Here is an 18,802-nt window from a genome sequence, read left to right on the forward strand (position 1 = left end):
CTTCCCTCCAAGCTCTATCTTACAGAAGGGACAGTAGTATTGTCACACTCATAAAGACCCCTCTCTTCCCTCAAAGCTCTATCTTACAGAAGGGACAGTAGCATTGTCACACTCATAATGACTCCTCTCTTCCCTCCAAGCTCTATTCTACAGAAGGGATACTAGTATTGTCACACTCATAAAGACACCTTTCTTCCCTCCAAGCTCTCTCCTACAGAAGGGATACTAGTATTGTCACACTCATAAAGACCCCTCTCTTCCCTCCAAGCTCTATCTTACAAAAGGGGCAGTAGTATTGTCACACTAATAAAGACCCCTCTCTTCCCTCCAAGCTCTCTCCTACAGAAGGGATACTAGTATTGTCACACTCATAAAGACACCTCTCTTCCCTCCAAGCTCTCTCCTACAGAAGGGATACTAGTATTGTCACACTCATAAAGACATCTTTCTTCCCTGTAAGCTCTATCCTACAGAAGGGACAGTAGTATTGTCACACTCATAAAGACCCCTCTCTTCTCTCCAAGCTCTATCTTACAGAAGGGACAGTAGTATTGTCACGCTTATAAAGACACCTCTCTTCCCTCCAAGCTCTCTCCTACAGAAGGGATACTAGTATTGTCACACTCATAAAGACATCTTTCTTCCCTGTAAGCTCTATCCTACAGAAGGGACAGTAGTATTGTCACACTCATAAAGACCCCTCTCTTCTCTCCAAGCTCTATCTTACAGAAGGGACAGTAGCATTGTCACACTCATAATGACCCCTCTCTTCCCTCCAAGCTCTATCCTACAGAAGGGGCAGTAGTATTGTCACACTAATAAAGACCCCTCTCTTCCCTCCAAGCTCTCTCCTACAGATGGGACAGTAGTATTGTCACACTCATAAATACCCCTCTCCCCTCTCTTCCCTCCAAGCTCTACCCCTCTCTCCAAGCTCTCTCCTACAGAAGGGACAGTAGTATTGTCACTCTCCTCCAAGCTCTCTCCTACAGATGGGACAGTAGTATTGTCACACTCATAAAGACCCCTCTCTTCCCTCCAAGCTCTCTCCTACAGATGGGACAGTAGTATTGTCACACTCATAAAGACCCCTCTCTTCCCTCCAAGCTCTCTCCTACAGAAGGGGCAGTAGTACTGTCACACTCATAAAGACCCCTCTCTTCTCTCCAAGCTCTCTTACAGAAGGGACAGTAGCATTGTCACACTCATAATGACTCCTCTCTTCCCTCCAAGCTCTATCCTACAGAAGGGGCAGTAGTATTGTCACACTAATAAAGACCCCTCTCTTCTCTCCAAGCTCTATCTTACAGAAGGGACAGTAGTATTGTCACGCTAATAAAGACACCTCTCTTCCCTCCAAGCTCTCTCCTACAGAAGGGATACTAGTATTGTCACACTCATAAAGACATCTTTCTTCCCTCCAAGCTCTATCTTACAGAAGGGACAGTAGTATTGTCACACTCATAAAGACCCCTCTCTTCCCTCAAAGCTCTATCTTACAAAAGGGGCAGTAGTATTGTCACACTAATAAAGACCCCTCTCTTCCCTCCAAGCTCTCTCCTACAGAAGGGATACTAGTATTGTCACACTCATAAAGACACCTCTCTTTCCTCCAAGCTCTCTCCTACAGAAGGGATACTAGTATTGTCACACTCATAAAGACATCTTTCTTCCCTGTAAGCTCTATCCTACAGAAGGGACAGTAGTATTGTCACACTCATAAAGACCCCTCTCTTCTCTCCAAGCTCTATCTTACAGAAGGGACAGTAGTATTGTCACTCTTATAAAGACACCTCTCTTCCCTCCAAGCTCTCTCCTACAGAAGGGATACTAGTATTGTCACACTCATAAAGACATCTTTCTTCCCTGTAAGCTCTATCCTACAGAAGGGACAGTAGTATTGTCACACTCATAAAGACCCCTCTCTTCTCTCCAAGCTCTATCTTACAGAAGGGACAGTAGCATTGTCACACTCATAATGACTCCTCTCTTCCCTCCAAGCTCTATCCTACAGAAGGGGCAGTAGTATTGTCACACTAATAAAGACCCCTCTCTTCCCTCCAAGCTCTCTCCTACAGATGGGACAGTAGTATTGTCACACTCATAAATACCCCTCTCTTCCCTCCAAGCTCTATCCTACAGAAGGGACAGTAGTACTGTCACACTCATAAAGACCCCTCTCTTCCCTCCAAGCTCTCTCTTACAGAAGGGGCAGTAGTATTGTCACACTCATTAAGACCCCTCTCTTCCCTCCAAGCTCTATCCTACAGAAGGGGCAGTAGTACTGTCACACTCATAAAGACCCCTCTCTTCCCTGTAAGCTCTCTCCTACAGATGGGACAGTAGTATTGTCACACTCATAAAGACTCCTCTCTTCCCTCCAAGCTCTATCCTACAGAAGGGACAGTAGTATTGTCACACTCATAAAGACCCCTCTCTTCCCTCCAAGCTCTCTCCTACAGAAGGGATACTAGTATTGTCACACTCATAAAGACACCTCTCTTCCCTCCAAGCTCTCTCCTACAGAAGGGACAGTAGTATTGTCACACTCATAAAGACCCCTCTCTTCACTCCACTCAATCTTACAGAAGGGACAGTAGTATTGTCACACTAATAAAGACACCTCTCTTCCCTCCAAGCTCTCTCCTACAGAAGGGATACTAGTATTGTCACACTCATAAAGACATCTTTCTTCCCTCCAAGCTCTATCTTACAGAAGGGGCAGTAGTATTTTCACACTAATAAAGACACCTTTCCTCCCTCCAAGCTTTCTCCTACAGAAGGGATACTAGTATTGTCACACTCATAAAGACCCCTCTCTTCTCTCCAAGCTCTATCTTACAGAAGGGACAGTAGCATTGTCACACTAATAAAGACCCCTCTCTTCCCTCCAAGCTCTCTCCTACAGATGGGACAGTAGTATTGTCACACTCATAAATACCCCTCTCCCCTCCAAGCTCTATCCTACAGAAGGGACAGTAGTACTGTCACACTCATAAAGACATCTTTCTTCCCTGTAAGCTCTATCCTACAGAAGGGACAGTAGTATTGTCAAACTCATAAAGACCCCTCTCTTCTCTCCAAACTCTATCTTACAGAAGGGACAGTAGTATTGTCACACTAATAAAGACACCTCTCTTCCCTCCAAGCTCTCTCCTACAGAAGGGATACTAGTATTGTCACACTCATAAAGACCCCTCTCTTCCCTCCAGTTTCTCTCCTACAGAAGGGGCAGTAGTACTGTCACACTCATTAAGACCCCTATCTTCCTTAACACTCCAACCATTAAACTGTTGTGTTACTTTTATGAAGAAGCAGATGCATTGTATTCAGTTTACAAAACTGGTTTTGATTTCACTGAGTGCAAGCAGAACAAACCAGTTTATACATCCATGGATAATATGCAGCTTACAGAAAACTGGAGTCTCATGTGTGGATAACTGTTCATTTGTTTTTCAGTTAACTTCACAAAAATGTCATAAATCTTCAGATTTTGTATTTTCCTCTCTTTTTTTCTTTTGTAAGACCAGATTTATTTTGCCTGTCATGGATACCTGAAGACACTATGTACATGTGTCAGGTAACAAAAATCCATGTTCATACATAATTTACTTGTTTCCATTCAAGAATCAAATATCAAAACTGTCAATTTTAAGGCAACACTGAATTAAACACAGCCTCCTTGGACAGCCAGGTGATTATACTTTTCAATTTTGTGACATTTTTTTGGGAAAATTCAAAATTTAACACTATAATCCCTTAGTTTTAAGAGAAATAAAAGACATCCGTGTAAGCCAGGTGACGTCCTTGTCAGGTGAAAATTTCACAAAGATGAGAAATATCTACTTTCCAAAATAGAAGTTGTACAATCATCTCTCTTATTGTTGAAAATCCACATTTTGAAATAAATTTGAATCTAGCAAACAATCAGATTTCCAGCCCACATCGGACACTAGTCATCTAAATCAGAAACACGTTTTGTATGAACCTTTTCATGCACATCTGTATCAGTAACGCCATCACAACAGGTCTATCATCCCTACAGTCGGTATTTATTTATTGGATAATAATGTGTGTTTTGTCCAGTATAACAAATGTGTCATATGAACTTTGAACTTAACCTCTCTGGTATGTATATGATTGGTTGGATTGGACAAATAAATTGGTGATGAAAATGTTTTTTTTTTTTTTTTTTTGGAAGGGAGCTGGGGGTGAGGAGGGGGGAGGGGGTTGAGATAGTAAAATAAAGCTTTAACAACTGGATAGTGAACTTTATCTAATCTAGTGACTTGACAATTGAATGTGAACATCAGTTTTTGACAAAAAATTGTACAGACAAAATCTAGTACCAACAAAAACTTGTCAATTATATTATCATAATGTGAATTACACAGTCACACGAATAAGATATGATTACATTATAAATGTGAAGGGGAGGTTAGCTACCTCAGGACAGGTATTCAACCTACCCCATACTGGCTGTCTTATAGAATGCAATTTTAACAAACCTGTCAACCATCGGCAATTACAATAAAGTATTGCATGTGTCTTTGTCAATACAACTACATGGTCAATGGTTGGAATGATTAAAACGGTCTGATGACACCAACAGGTGCTCTGATTGACCAATGAGCAATTCCTACGCATGGAGAATCTCTTGAAATGAAATCAGTGTCACTGATAGGTTTGAAATTTGTTTGATAAAAAGAAAAATTGTTCCATGAAGCGTCACTTCTCAGGGATAACAAAAAAACTATTCAAATTCTTTCCAATCTATAATTTTTTTTATTAAGGTTTATTTTTCATTTGTAATTCAACAACATAAAGATTTTATAGTGGAAGGTACAATTAACAGATTTCTACCATATCAGTTTTTCTATGTTCTAATTAGCTTACAATTAATTCATTAAGAAATGAACACTGGCTTTAACCAGCATCTAATGGCCCCTAAGGGATATATCTGAGACATCATATTATGTTGAATATTTTTCAATTTTTCCACTCATGCTAAAATCATTTTTTCACCGAGAAACACAAAATACTTAATATTACTGTAAAAAAATTATGAATTTTATGAAGTATTTCATTAGCGAAAATTCCACATGAAGAATAGCTTTAATTTTTATCAACACATTTCATGTTTATAATTCTTGTTTTAACCCTTTCGGCACCAATTATCTCTCACAATGTACAGCTCAGCGCCAAATATTTTCCGGAAAATATCCGAAAACAATGGCAGCATAACTGAAATAAAGATATTAACTTTATCGACCAAAAATCGCCTACGACAGCCTGTCTGCATGTCGACTTCAGTCGCCTTCAGTGCCGAAAGGGTTAAACATTAGCGTCAGGAAATAATCTCCTTTTTTTCCCTTGTATATTAAAACTTGCTATAAAAATATATGAAATCTTATTTCAGGAGACTGGGTGTCAGCTCATATGCTTGACAGCTACAATATTGTATGCATGTTTAATGCATTCTCTGCACCATACTTTACTTGTTCTCCACCGAAATTGACTAAATAAATTCATCTCCTGCCACTACTTAATACAAATTATCACATTAATACTAACAGTGTGCATTTATCTTTGTATTATATCTACTAACATGGCATTGTTGTGCCAGATTTAGATCCTCTTAAATTACAAAGGTGACTTTCATATCTTGAGTCTTATAAGAAATTTTTATCGTAACTTAAGATATCCTATACTGTTTCTTAAATCACCGAATGAAAGTATCCGACTTGGCATGTTATTAATTGCAAATGAACAAAACACATATAAGTTTATGTTAATAAAATGGCAATTTTCACTTTCTTTTTTTTTAAACTGGAAAAAAGATCCGAAAGTTTTTGCTCCAGTGGATTTGTATCTTTGATAACAAATATTGTTAACACCAAGCATGCTATTCACAATTTATATACGGATATCAATGTACTTTTGGCAACAAATGCAGAAATGTAACACAGTTATATTTCAAAACACCAACACAAAAAACAACCCTGCAAATACCTGTAGTATCATTAATGTATATTTAATACCTGAGGAAGCAGAACATTCCCAGAATTCCATGGTCCCCATTTACCCCTCTCACTCTCTAATTTACAGATCATATGTGTTTGTGGTCAATACGTCTTTGTGTACTGTGGCCCTCGCCTTTCCTTTGCACTAGAATCAGTACCTCAGTGTGGAACTTGATCATCGTTACTCTCGCGTCTGTCCTTTATACAATTTTTTTTTCATTTCATACACATGTTTTGTCCCACTGTCTACAGCTTGCATGTGAGAATCACAGATTTTATCTCTACTTTCTCCTACATTTTTAGGCGGTGCACTCTCACGCACAAATGGTTTGTAATATAATAACATTGATTCTAGTGCTGCAATTGTCGAGTGTTTCAACAAAGGTTGTCATTTTTAAAAACTGTATGACTTTTATATCACAATGGTCTGGCTACTTAAGTCATGTGATACATATCAGTACAACATGAAAGAGATGGAGAAGTAGAAAATGAATGATGAGAATTAGAAATATTTGTCTTTTTATGTCGAGTCATTCTGACAATGCTGATGTTGATTAACTGTCATATAACAATGCTCATATTACATCATCTCCTTCAAAATATTTCATAGAACTATTAGAACTTGTTTCTAAAAGCTTGAAGAAAAACAATATTTGAGAATAGGCACATCTGGAGTTCAAATCAAGTGTTCTGATAAAGGAAACATCACTAAACTTATAAAACTGCCATTTTGACAGAAAAAAGGATCAAAATTTCCCTTTTAGAACAGAATGCTACCTGGTGACGACTTGTCTTCTCAGACCTGTTGCTGGAGACTACTTGTCTTCTCAGACCTGTTGCTGGAGACTACTTGTCTTCTCAGACCTGTTGCTGGAGACTACTTGTCTTCTCAGACCTGTTGCTGGAGACTACTTGTCTTCTCAGACCTGTTGCTGGTGACTACTTGTCTTCTCAGACCTGTTGCTGGAGACTACTTGTCTTCTCAGACCTGTTGCTGGAGACTACTTGTCTTCTCAGACCTGTTGCTGGTGACTACTTGTCTTCTCAGACCTGTTGCTGGAGACTACTTGTCTTCTCAGACCTGTTGCTGGAGACTACTTGTCTTCTCAGACCTGTTGCTGGAGACTACTTGTCTTCTCAGACCTGTTGCTGGAGACTACTTGTCTTCTCAGACCTGTTGCTGGAGACTACTTGTCTTCTCAGACCTGTTGCTGGAGACTACTTGTCTTCTCAGACCTGTTGCTGGAGACTACTTGTCTTCTCAGACCTGTTGCTGGAGACTACTTGTCTTCTCAGACCTGTTGCTGGTGACTACTTGTCTTCTCAGACCTGTTGCTGGAGACTACTTGTCTTCTCAGACCTGTTGCTGGAGACTACTTGTCTTCTCAGACCTGTTGCTGGTGACTACTTGTCTTCTCAGACCTGTTGCTGGAGACTACTTGTCTTCTCAGACCTGTTGCTGGAGACTACTTGTCTTCTCAGACCTGTTGCTGGTGACGACATGTCTTCTCAGACCTGTTGCTGGAGACTACTTGTCTTCTCAGACTGTTGCTGGAGACTACTTGTCTTCTCAGACTGTTGCTGGAGACTACTTGTCTTCTCAGACCTTTTGCCTTGAGAATTGACTGACCTGCAATCTGAGGACTACATGTCTTGACAGACCTGCTGCCTCGGGACTACCTGTCTGGAATGACCAACTCTTTGGTGACTTCCTGTCTTGAAGGACCTGTTGCTTAGGGATTACCTGTCTTGACTGACCTGCTGCCTGGGGACTACCTGTCTTGACAGACTTGCTGCCTGTCATGACTGACCTGGTACCTCAGGACTACCTGTCTCGAAAGACCATCTAACTGAAGACTACTTGTCTTCACGGACACGTTGCCTAGGGATTACTTATCTCGACAGACCTGCAATCTGAGGACTACATGTCTTGATAGACCTGCTATTTGGTGACTACATGTCTTAAAAGACCAACTCACTGAAGACGCCCTGTTATGACAGACTTGTTGCTAAGGGACTCCCCGTCATAACAGACCTGTTGATTAGGGACTTCCCGTGTTGACAGACCTGTTGCTTAGGGACTCCCTGTCATCACAGACCTGTTGCTTAGAGACTCCCTGTCTTTATAGACCTGCTGTCAAGGGACTATCTGTATTCACAGACCTGCTCACTAGAGACTTCCTGCCTTCACAAACCTGCTCATTGGAGACTACCTGTCCTGACAGACCTTAACTTTGGGACTACCTGTCCTGACAAACCTGCTGCCAAGGTACTGTCTGTCTTTACAGACCTGCTCACTGGAGACTACCTGTCTTCACAGACCTTTTCCCTAGAGACTACCTGCCTCACAAACTTGTTCACTGGAGACTACCTGCCTTACTTACAGACCTTCTCACTAGAGACTACCTGACATTCAGACCTTCTCACTAGAGACTACCTGCCTTACAGACCTTCTCACAAGAGACTACCTGCCTTACAGACCTTCTCACTAGCGACTGTCTGCATCACAGACCTTCTCACTAGAGACTACCTGACTTTCAGACCTTCTCACTAGCAACTGCCTGCATCACAGACCTTCTAACTAGAGACTACCTGCCTTACAGACCTTCTCACCAGAGACTACCTGCCTCACAGACCTTCTCACTAGAGACTACCTGCCTTACAGACCTTCTCACCAGAGACTACCTGCCTCACAGACCTTCTCACTAGAGACTACCTGCCTTACAGACCTTCTCACTAGAGACTACCTGCCTTACAGACCTTACTAGAGACTACCTGCCTCACAGACATTCTCACTAGAGACTACCTGCCTTACAGACCTTACCAGAGACTACCTGCCTCACAGACCTTCTCACAAGAGACTACCTGACTTTCAGACCTTCTCACTAGAGACTACCTGCATCACAGACCTTCTCACTAGAGACTACCTGACTTTCAGACCTTCTCACTAGAGACTACCTGCCTCACAGACCTTCTCACTAGAGACTACCTGCCTTACAGACCTTACTAGAGACTACCTGTCTCACAGACCTTCTCACTAGATACTACTTGCCTTACAGACCTCACTAGAGACTACCTGCCTCACAGACCTTCTCACTAGAGACTACCTGCCTCACAGACCTTCTCACTAGAGACTACCTGCCTCACAGACCTTCTCACTAGAGACTACCTGCCTCACAGACCTTCTCACTAGATACTACCTGCCTTACAGACCTTACTAGAGACTACCTGCCTCACAGACCTTCTCACTAGAGACTACCTGCCTCACAGACCTTCTCACTAGAGACTACCTGCCTCACAGACCTTCTCACTAGATACTACCTGCCTTACAGACCTTACTAGAGACTACCTGCCTCACAGACCTTCTCACTAGAGACTACCTGCCTCACAGACCTTCTCACTAGAGACTACCTGCCTCACAGACCTTCTCACTAGATACTACCTGCCTTACAGACCTCACTAGAGACTACCTGCATCAGAGACCTTCTCACTAGAGACTACCTGCCTTACGGACCTGCTCACTAGAGACTACCCTTACAGATCTTCTCATTAGAGACTACCTGCCTTACAGACCTTCTCACTAGAGACTATCTGTCTTCATAGAACCCTTCAGTTTTCAAGGGCTAGTGACATTAAATCCGTCTTTTTCTATTACGTGTATTAGCAACCATCTATCTGCACAAGAACATGTCAAAAATTGTCACCTATGGTTTTGATGGACCTAAAAATTTCAAAATAAAGTTCTATCTGCTACTCCGTATGGCTGAACTAAAGCACTACATTGTTTTTACAAATGTGTCCCTTAAATCCCAGTTGAATCCAGCAAAATCATGAATATGTGTAAAACATTTTGATCATCAAACAGCAGTTAAATAAAAAATCATGGCAAGGCCAAGGTATGAATTTTGTTCATAACTATGCATACACACTGATTTCCCTTCATCTGTGTATTTTGCTTTTGATACGAGAAACCTCAGATCTCCGAACAGATAGTTTGCCAAAAAAAATGCTTTAAAAAATGAGAGATTGACATTTTTATGAGTGTTGAATATTTCATTATCTTTAATTAAACATCAAAATGTCATCAACATCCTTAAATCTCCCTCAAATAAAAAGGTAAAGTGTTGGAGGATTACACCACCCTCCCAATCTTTTGTCATTGCCATTGTTATTGTAGCAAGCTCTTAGCCCCACCATTTAACTTCTCATAATCCGTGACAGATTTTGCTGGTAGGGTGCAGAGAAAGTCAACAACATTTACTTTGTTATGAGAGATCAATGTGACCATAGAAAATTAAACCCACCCCCTTTACAACCCATAAACGGTTGATAGGACAGAAAAAGACCACCCTAAACTGGACATCCAGACAACCTAGGTCATTCTCAAGACCAGGTGGTCAGTCTGACACATCGAGGTGTCTTTCAAATGTGCCTGTGCACTTGTCCATCATTCTTTTCCCTGCAGTATGGAGATTTGAAATTAAAATGAAAATGGACATCTACTTCCATTACCTTTTTCTAGGATCGAGAAAGGGTGACCCCAATTGTTTGGTTCTCGTCAAGGGAGATAATTCATTTTCAACAAAATAAGTGTAGTGTGAATAATCCTGTAAATTCCACACATTTTATATTCATAGCTCTTGAACATTTTTTTTGTATCTTTTGACTCTTTAACACAACTTTCAGTGATAACATATACTTTGATCTCAGTTAGAAGGAAAAATTGTATAAAAAATGCTTTCCAATAGGAGACAGTCGATTAAATCATTACCGCAGTATACCTATAAATTATGAAGCTAGAACACAGGACCTTGTATCTGAGGTTTTGAACACAGAACCTTCTAATTTTGATTATTTCTCCTTGTAAACATTGACCTCCCAGAGGTGATTGGGGTACTTTCTCTTGCTAATTAACGAGCTGTGTTTCAGGAGTATTCTATTTTATCAAGATTTTAATGTTTTCTGTCAAGATTCCATTCTTTTATATATGTTTTATGTAAAGATTTCATTGTTTTATTTAAAGATTTCATTGTTTCATGTAAAGATTTCATTGTTTCATTGTTTTATGTAAAGATTTCATTGTTTTATGTAAAGATTTCATTGTTTCATTGTTTCAGGTAAAGATTTCATTGTTTTATGTAAAGATTTCATTGTTTTATGTAAAGATTTCATTGTTTTATAAAGATTTCATTGTTTTAAAAATTTCGTTGTTTCATGTTAAGATTTCATTGTTGTATGTAAAGATTTCATTCTTGTATGTAAAGATTTCATTGTTTTATGTAAAGATTTCATTGTAAAGATTTCATTGTTTTATGTAAAGATTTCATTGTTTTATGTAAAGATTTCATTGTAAAGATTTCATTGTTTTATGTAAAGATTTTATTGTTTTGCTGTAAATTTTCGCAGTTGCTCCAACTATAATTTGAACTTTGTGTTTTTTCTAATAAAAAGACTAATCTTCCACAGCATCTTATTATTTTTGTTGTGTCTCTACCCATCCCCTCTACAGCATCTTATTATTTTTGTTGTGTCTCTACCCATCCCCTTTACAGCATCTTATTATTTTTGTTGTGTCTCTACCCATCCCCTTTACAGCATCTTATTATTTTTGTTGTGTCTCTACCCATCCCCTCTACAGCATCTTATTATTTTTGTTGTGTCTCTACCCATCCCCTCTACAGCATCTTATTATTTTTGTTGTGTCTCTACCCATCCCCTCTACAGCATCTTATTATTTTTGTTGTGTCTCTACCCATCCCCTCTACAGCATTTGATAAATACAGTGAAACTGCCAAAAAATTAATAAATGGTGAAATTTTCACGATTACGATCTTACTTCTTAATCCATTGATCCACCCGTTGAAAAAAATGTCAATAAAAGTTGCTTATCATTAAGAGGAATTTTTCACAATTAGGTGCCACCAGATTTGTAATAGAAACCCAACACGCTTCAATGACCTCATGAAAGTAAAAAAAGAATTATCTTTGCAACTGAAATACTGTTAGGGATTGTAAAAAGTCAACATTGACTTTGTAACATGCTGATCTTGTATTACAAGGGAGAATGTCCAGCCTCTCCCAGACCCCCCACTAGCCAATCCTTTGTACAAGTACTTTCAGACCAAGTGTGAAACTGATCGCTTTAAACCGTCACACTCCAAACTCTCACAAAAACTCAACCCTTCAGGGTTAAGGTAGAAAATCTAATTTAACTTTGAACAATGCCATTTGCTGGGTGAGGGATGAAAAGGTCTTTTTAATGCTTTGCAAATTTTAGAAGTGTATGATCCAAATTAATTACCATTGTGAGTATAATGAAACACCTTTAGTGTTGATCACACGCAGTTATAGGCCTAACCTGCTCAGGAACATTATGACTAGTTTAAAGCTTCACTGCACCGTTGATGATGATGATGATGGAGGTTTAGCTCCTTGTCACCGTGGCGATGACTCCCGTGGGGTCTGCTCTTCATAGTGATTTTAGCCCTCCTTACTTTAACATACAGACACTTAACCTTGCATCTGTGCATGTATACAACTTATAACCTTCTAATGCCAAATACAGCACATCAACTAGCAAGAAGAAGAAAATGAAAAACATCTGCTTTGGTGCTAATTTCTCCACTTACTGTATTAGCATTTTCGCTGCTGACAAAACTGGGCTATCGTATAACTGTAAAGCCCTCGGTCTCATCAGAGTGAGAGTTGACACACATATCCACTCGAATATCATTCAAATACATACCATTATGCAAGGTTTTATTTCATAGCAGTTACATGACAATATGAATGTCCTTCAATTACACCATTTCAACTTTTTCAGTAGTCATTTAAATGAGTTCAGTTTATTCGCTGCTTATAAAGGAAAACATACGAATCAGATTGCACAACATAAAAGTCGGGGAATTTTTAGAGTGACACTTGTTTGGTATATGTTGGACTCCGATATATACCTGTAGATACGAGACAAAACAGATATGTCAATATCACTACTATTTTATTCCTCATCTTACACTGAAAAGATTATTTTTTTGCTGTCACACATTGCAAAATAAACAAAATGATCGCTGATCTACTGGTATAATATTGCAATGAAGTACTTATATACTGTCAGTATTTGTGTCCCCAAGTCTTCAGTCTCAATGACATTCATACCTCATAATGTTGTATTATCCAGTTATCAAATAGTAGAATTAAACCACAGTGATATCATCAACTGTTACTGGTAAAGTTTTATTTAGACTTTCATTAGTTGGTACAGGAATTATAAAACAGGTTTTTCTAAACATAATATGGACATTATATGTTGTAATGTCAGGTGAATGAATCATACAACAACATCAATAATTAAGGAATTTACATATTTGAGAAAATGTTATTTTTAAAAATATCTATTGTAACACAATTTAAAGGGCCAAGGACAACTTTCAAATCAAACAAGCATCAATACATGAAAAAAAGGGGTAAAAAATTTTCATAGTCAAAATCAAAGATGGCCACCTGTTTGTTTTTTCTGATCATCCCCAAAATCAAAAGGGCACAAAATGGGACCTATGGGAATCTTGAGAGGAAATCAGAGGAAGATATATGAAATTCTACTGAAGAAAATTGTGGTAACAATCTTTCAAAGTCAAATTCCAAGATTATGTAAGCCATCAAAGATGGCCACCTGTCAACCATTTTGTATTTCTAGAAAGTCTCAAAATTTAAATAGCATAACAATGGACAAAGCAGAAGGCTAATATGAATTATGAGAAAGATCTATCAAGTACTTCATGGAAAATTGGTAGCAAACTTTTATTGTCAAATTAGAAGATGGCTACTTATCAGCCTTTTGGTTATTCTGATCAATTCCAAAATCAGAAGTGCAGAACAAGCTCTCACGGGAAACCTACATAAAGAATAAGAGAAAGATTTATCCAGTCCTTCTCCAGATAATGACATATTTTATGGTCCAATGAATAAAAAATGGCCACATATCAACTATGTTGATTTTTCTGATCATTTGTATAAAAGAGTGAATAAGGGCAGACAGAGACCATGGATACAGGATCATTGGAATAGCAGTGCCATTTGATGGTAGTGGGCTAAAAATGTCCAGACTAGCAAGGTTCCTCTGTACACCAAAACCAAAGTGTCCAGACTAACAAAGTTCTACTGTACACACAAACCAAAGTGTCCAGACTAGCAAGGTTCCTCTGTACACCAAAACCAAAGTGTCCAGACTAACAAAGTTCTACTGTACACACAAAGCAAAGTGTCCAGACTAACAAGGTTCTACTGTACACACAAGCCAAAGTGTCCTGACTAACAAAGTTCTACTGTACACACACACCAAAGTGTCCAGACTAACAAGGTTCTACTGTACACACAAACCAAAGTGTCCAGACTTACAAGGTTCCACTGTACACACAAACCAAAGTGTCCAGACTAACAAGGTTCTACTGTACAGACAAACCAAAGTGTTCAGACTAACAAGGTTCGACTGTACACACAAACCAAAGTGTCCAGACTTACAAGGTTCTACTGTACACACAAACCAAAGTGTCCAGACTAACAAGGTTCTACTGTACACACAAACCAAAGTGTCCAGACTAACAAGGTTCTACTGTACACACAAACCAAAGTGTACAGACTAACAAAGTTTTACTGTACACACAAACCAGTGTCCAGACTAACAAGGTTCTACTGTACACACAAACCAAAGTGTCCAGACTAACAAGGTTCTACTATACACACAAACCAAAGTGTACAGACTAACAAGGTTTTACTGTACACACAAACCAAAGTGTCCAGACTAACAAGGTTCTACTGTACACACAAACCAAAGTGTCCAGACTAACAAGGTTCTACTGTACACACAAACCAAAGTGTTCAGATTAACAAGGTTCTACTGTACAGACAAACCAAAGTGTCCAGACTTACAAGGTTCTACTGTACACACAAACCAAACTCTCTTTAGAAGATCTAACTGTACTCAAACTGAAATACTTTGACTAACAATAAAGTTAAAAGTGTCCAGACTAACAAGGTTCTACTGTACACACAAACCAAAGTGTCCAGACTAACAAGGTTCTACTGTACACACACACCAAAGTGTCCAGACTAACAAGGTTCTACTGTACACACAAACCAAAGTGTCCAGACTAACAAGTTCCGTTGTACACACCAACCAAAGTGTCTTGACTACAAAGGTTCTACTGTACACACAAAGCAAATTAAAACATGTGCTAATGATGTCTGTGCTGATGTTGTTGTGTTTTTTTGGCAAGACACTTCTACCAAATTGTTCTGAATGGCTTGCAATGGACTTCCCCTATCTTGTTCAGTGAAGAAGCCACCAGCTTCTACAATGAGACCACACCTCAAAATGCTCCTGGCTGTTCATGAAGTGATAAACCCAGAAAACAAACTATAATACAAACTTTCCTCTTATTTTGATGACTGGTTTTCATGCTCACAGTGGAACCACAAGTATTAAAAAGTATGTACAGTGTGCTAGTATGGCTGACTGTCAAAGTTTCTCTTAGAAAAAACAGAATGAACAATAGCCAACAAAAATTCCAAGTTGGTCAATATGAAAAATCTATCTGAGTAATATAAGACAGGAGATTTTCCCATCTATATTAAAAGTAAAACCACACAGGTAAGAGATATTCTCCAACTGTTTGAGATAATACTAAAATTATGATTACCAAGGACAGTAACCAAAGCTACTGCTATAAGCTAGTACTTTCACTTCAGTAGGGGAGGGAAGAGATCTTGATACTTAGGGAAGATATCTGAAAAAAAATTAGGACTCCGCGGGTAGAATCTTCTTCTCACAGGGGAAGGCTGTTCATCCCTGTACAAACAAAAGAGAGATATTATATAAGGAAAATGAAGTTGGCTTGCAGCATATTTGTCATTGAGAGTACACAGGACAGATTATGTTATCAACAAAAGGATGTCAAATTTGAGGAAATGTCAACAATGTTATCCGTTATGTTAATCTCCACCGTGATGTCGGCTAGATGTTTCACCACTCCACAGATAAATGATTGACTGCCAAGACCACAAGTCAAATTTCACATAACAGAGGATTGTGTCCTAATTCCCTTCCCCCCGAAATCCAAATACCATCAAGTGATTCAATACAATTGAATGTAAGTGCGATTAATCACCTAGCCAATCATGTTGTAGGACAGTGTGAACAGATAATCAGTTGCCCAATTGGAACCATGTACAGTTGTCTTTGACCCTCTATAAAAGATCATGCCTAAATCTGTCCTCAAACAGTATAGATACTTGAGTATGTAACTGTCGATGGGTCTAAGGTGAATGGCTTCACCAGATCAACAGGTGTTCATGGCCAAGACATCTTGTCTTTATCTACATGCACCTGACCAACGGTGAAACCAAAATCAACCAACACCTGTACCAACCAATATGAATGCATGGCCTGAAGACTACTTAAAAATCAACTTCAGTAAAAGTATTACGTGGAATATTTCACAAAGAGCAAAAAATGTAGAACAAGACAATTCAGTGAATTACAGTCACCAAATGACACAATGCCTCACCGAGGCAAACCCATAACCCAAACATGACCTTCAAATGACTAGCAGTATAAGGGAGGGTGTCCGAATAAACCGTTTCTTTAATGTAAGTTAAAGGTCAAAATTTCAGTCAAAGTTAAAAAGTTTTGATAAACAACACACCCCCTCATCATTATATGATATTTCATAATTATGCATTTCAAATGATTTGTAATGAAGGAGGTTAAAACAATAATTTCCTTTCATATAGGTCAAAGGTCATAATGTAGGTCAGAGTGACCTACTCTTGATACAAGATACGTCATCTTGTCAAGGCGAACCATACCAAAAGTATAAAGTTCCATTGAAAATTACTACAAGACATACTGCCTAGACAAACTTCTCATTTGATGTAGGTCAAAGGTCAAAATGAAGGTCAAAATGACCTGTTTTTATTAAAGAATACATTGTACACTGCTTCATCAAAGTCAACCAATATCTCAAATATGAAGTTTTAGTAACAGGTAGGGTAGCAATAATGTTTGGACAAATGAGAGTGACCTACTTTTGATACATGACATACCACCTCATCAATGTATCCTAAGTATGATATGTAGTGAAGGGTCATTGGTCAAAAGGTAGGTCTGTTACTGACTTTAGATACATGACACACACCATCTCAACAAACTGTGCACATAAACCAAGTGTAAACTTCCAGCGACAAGTATTGTAGGAGATACAGCCATGCCAACATAACGAAATGATTGAATGGTGGGAGGATGAGACGATGGACATAATGTTAAACTACAGACCCCCCCTCCCCCACCCCTCCTCCTTTCGCACCCTGGTTTGTGTATGCACAAATGTAGAAATAAACAAAACGAAATCGACAGTATCAAAAAAGATGTGAATAATCCAGTCTGATGACACTGGCTCTACCAATAAAATACCACTTCCAACAATCGGCCCAACTTTTGTTCAAGTGCTCCGTAACGAAACTGTATTAGGTATCATAGCATCATACTATAACATATTGTTTTTTATGATCTTCGATCAATTACCAACCTTACCGACCAAAAAAATGGGGGATTGATAATGATATTGTCATGTCACATACAAACTGAAAAATCTGACACAAAGTATATCTTAAACAGAAGAGAAGATTAATGAAAATTAACTCATATTTATAACTTCAATATTATCGGCCTGTATTTTTTATCCTTGTGTTGCTATCAACATGAAACATGGATATCATTTTTTTTTAAAAGCCACATTCTACATCAATTTCAGACTGTCCTGTCATTTATCACAAACAGACAAAGATGAAAAGACATTACCTCTGCTATGAGCTTGCTGTGATTTCAACAATATATCAGAAGAAATAGACCATTTATCCAAACTGATTTGTTTTTGGTAGATTGAGCTACATGTTAAACACATGTACCTATCTGTCTCCACAGGAACATGTGTTACCCACCTCAACAATTCCATCACTCTTTCTCTAGTCCAGTCTAGGGTCAAACATCCATATATCACCTTGATAGTATGTTCATGAAGACTGAAGGTTGATAACCTTTTTTAAATGTATATTTCTCCAAGAGAATAAAACAAAAAGTTTTGGAATACAGATCATTTCACTTGTCATGGTTTCTTTATTTATATGATAGGAATGATCGCAAATATTTGGATTTTCTTTACATCATATCGAAAACTAATATTACACAGTTAGATTTTTCATTTTTTATCATGTCTATTATTTGGGGTTAACTTTTTTCAAAAAAATTATTTCTTTCTTCTTTTCATAATCAAACCTTTTTTTTTGATAAAAAACACACCATTAATTTCTAGAGATAAAGTTTCCTGAAATGAAATGGTAATTCTAAATCATTAGAAAAAAGCTAAAGGAAGATAACTCTAACAAAATCTAAAGTACAATAGGATTAATAGCATACGTCCTTAAGTCTTCACTATTTTTTGACAAAATGATTATAATACGGTGCAACTTCTCCAAACCAATCCTTTTCAAACCCAATCATCTAATAGAAAAAACTTTTTCAATACTGACCCCTCTTAATTTCAAATACTGAACCTAGTTTGTGTCTGAAAGGATGAAAGCATACAGAACATGACCTCTGAAAACCATATTTTTCTGAGCAATAAAGACCCGAGTTCTAACCAGTGGACCATGAAGTCTAGACCCGAGTTCTAACCAGAGGACCGTGAAGTCTAGACCCGAGTTCTAACCAGAGGGCCGTGAAGTCT

Source organism: Ylistrum balloti, unplaced genomic scaffold, assembly GCF_031769215.1.
Source record: "Ylistrum balloti isolate Yb309-2 unplaced genomic scaffold, AGI_CSIRO_Ybal_v1 Utg369686, whole genome shotgun sequence".
NCBI classification, from domain to species: Eukaryota; Metazoa; Mollusca; class Bivalvia; order Pectinida; family Pectinidae; genus Ylistrum; species Ylistrum balloti.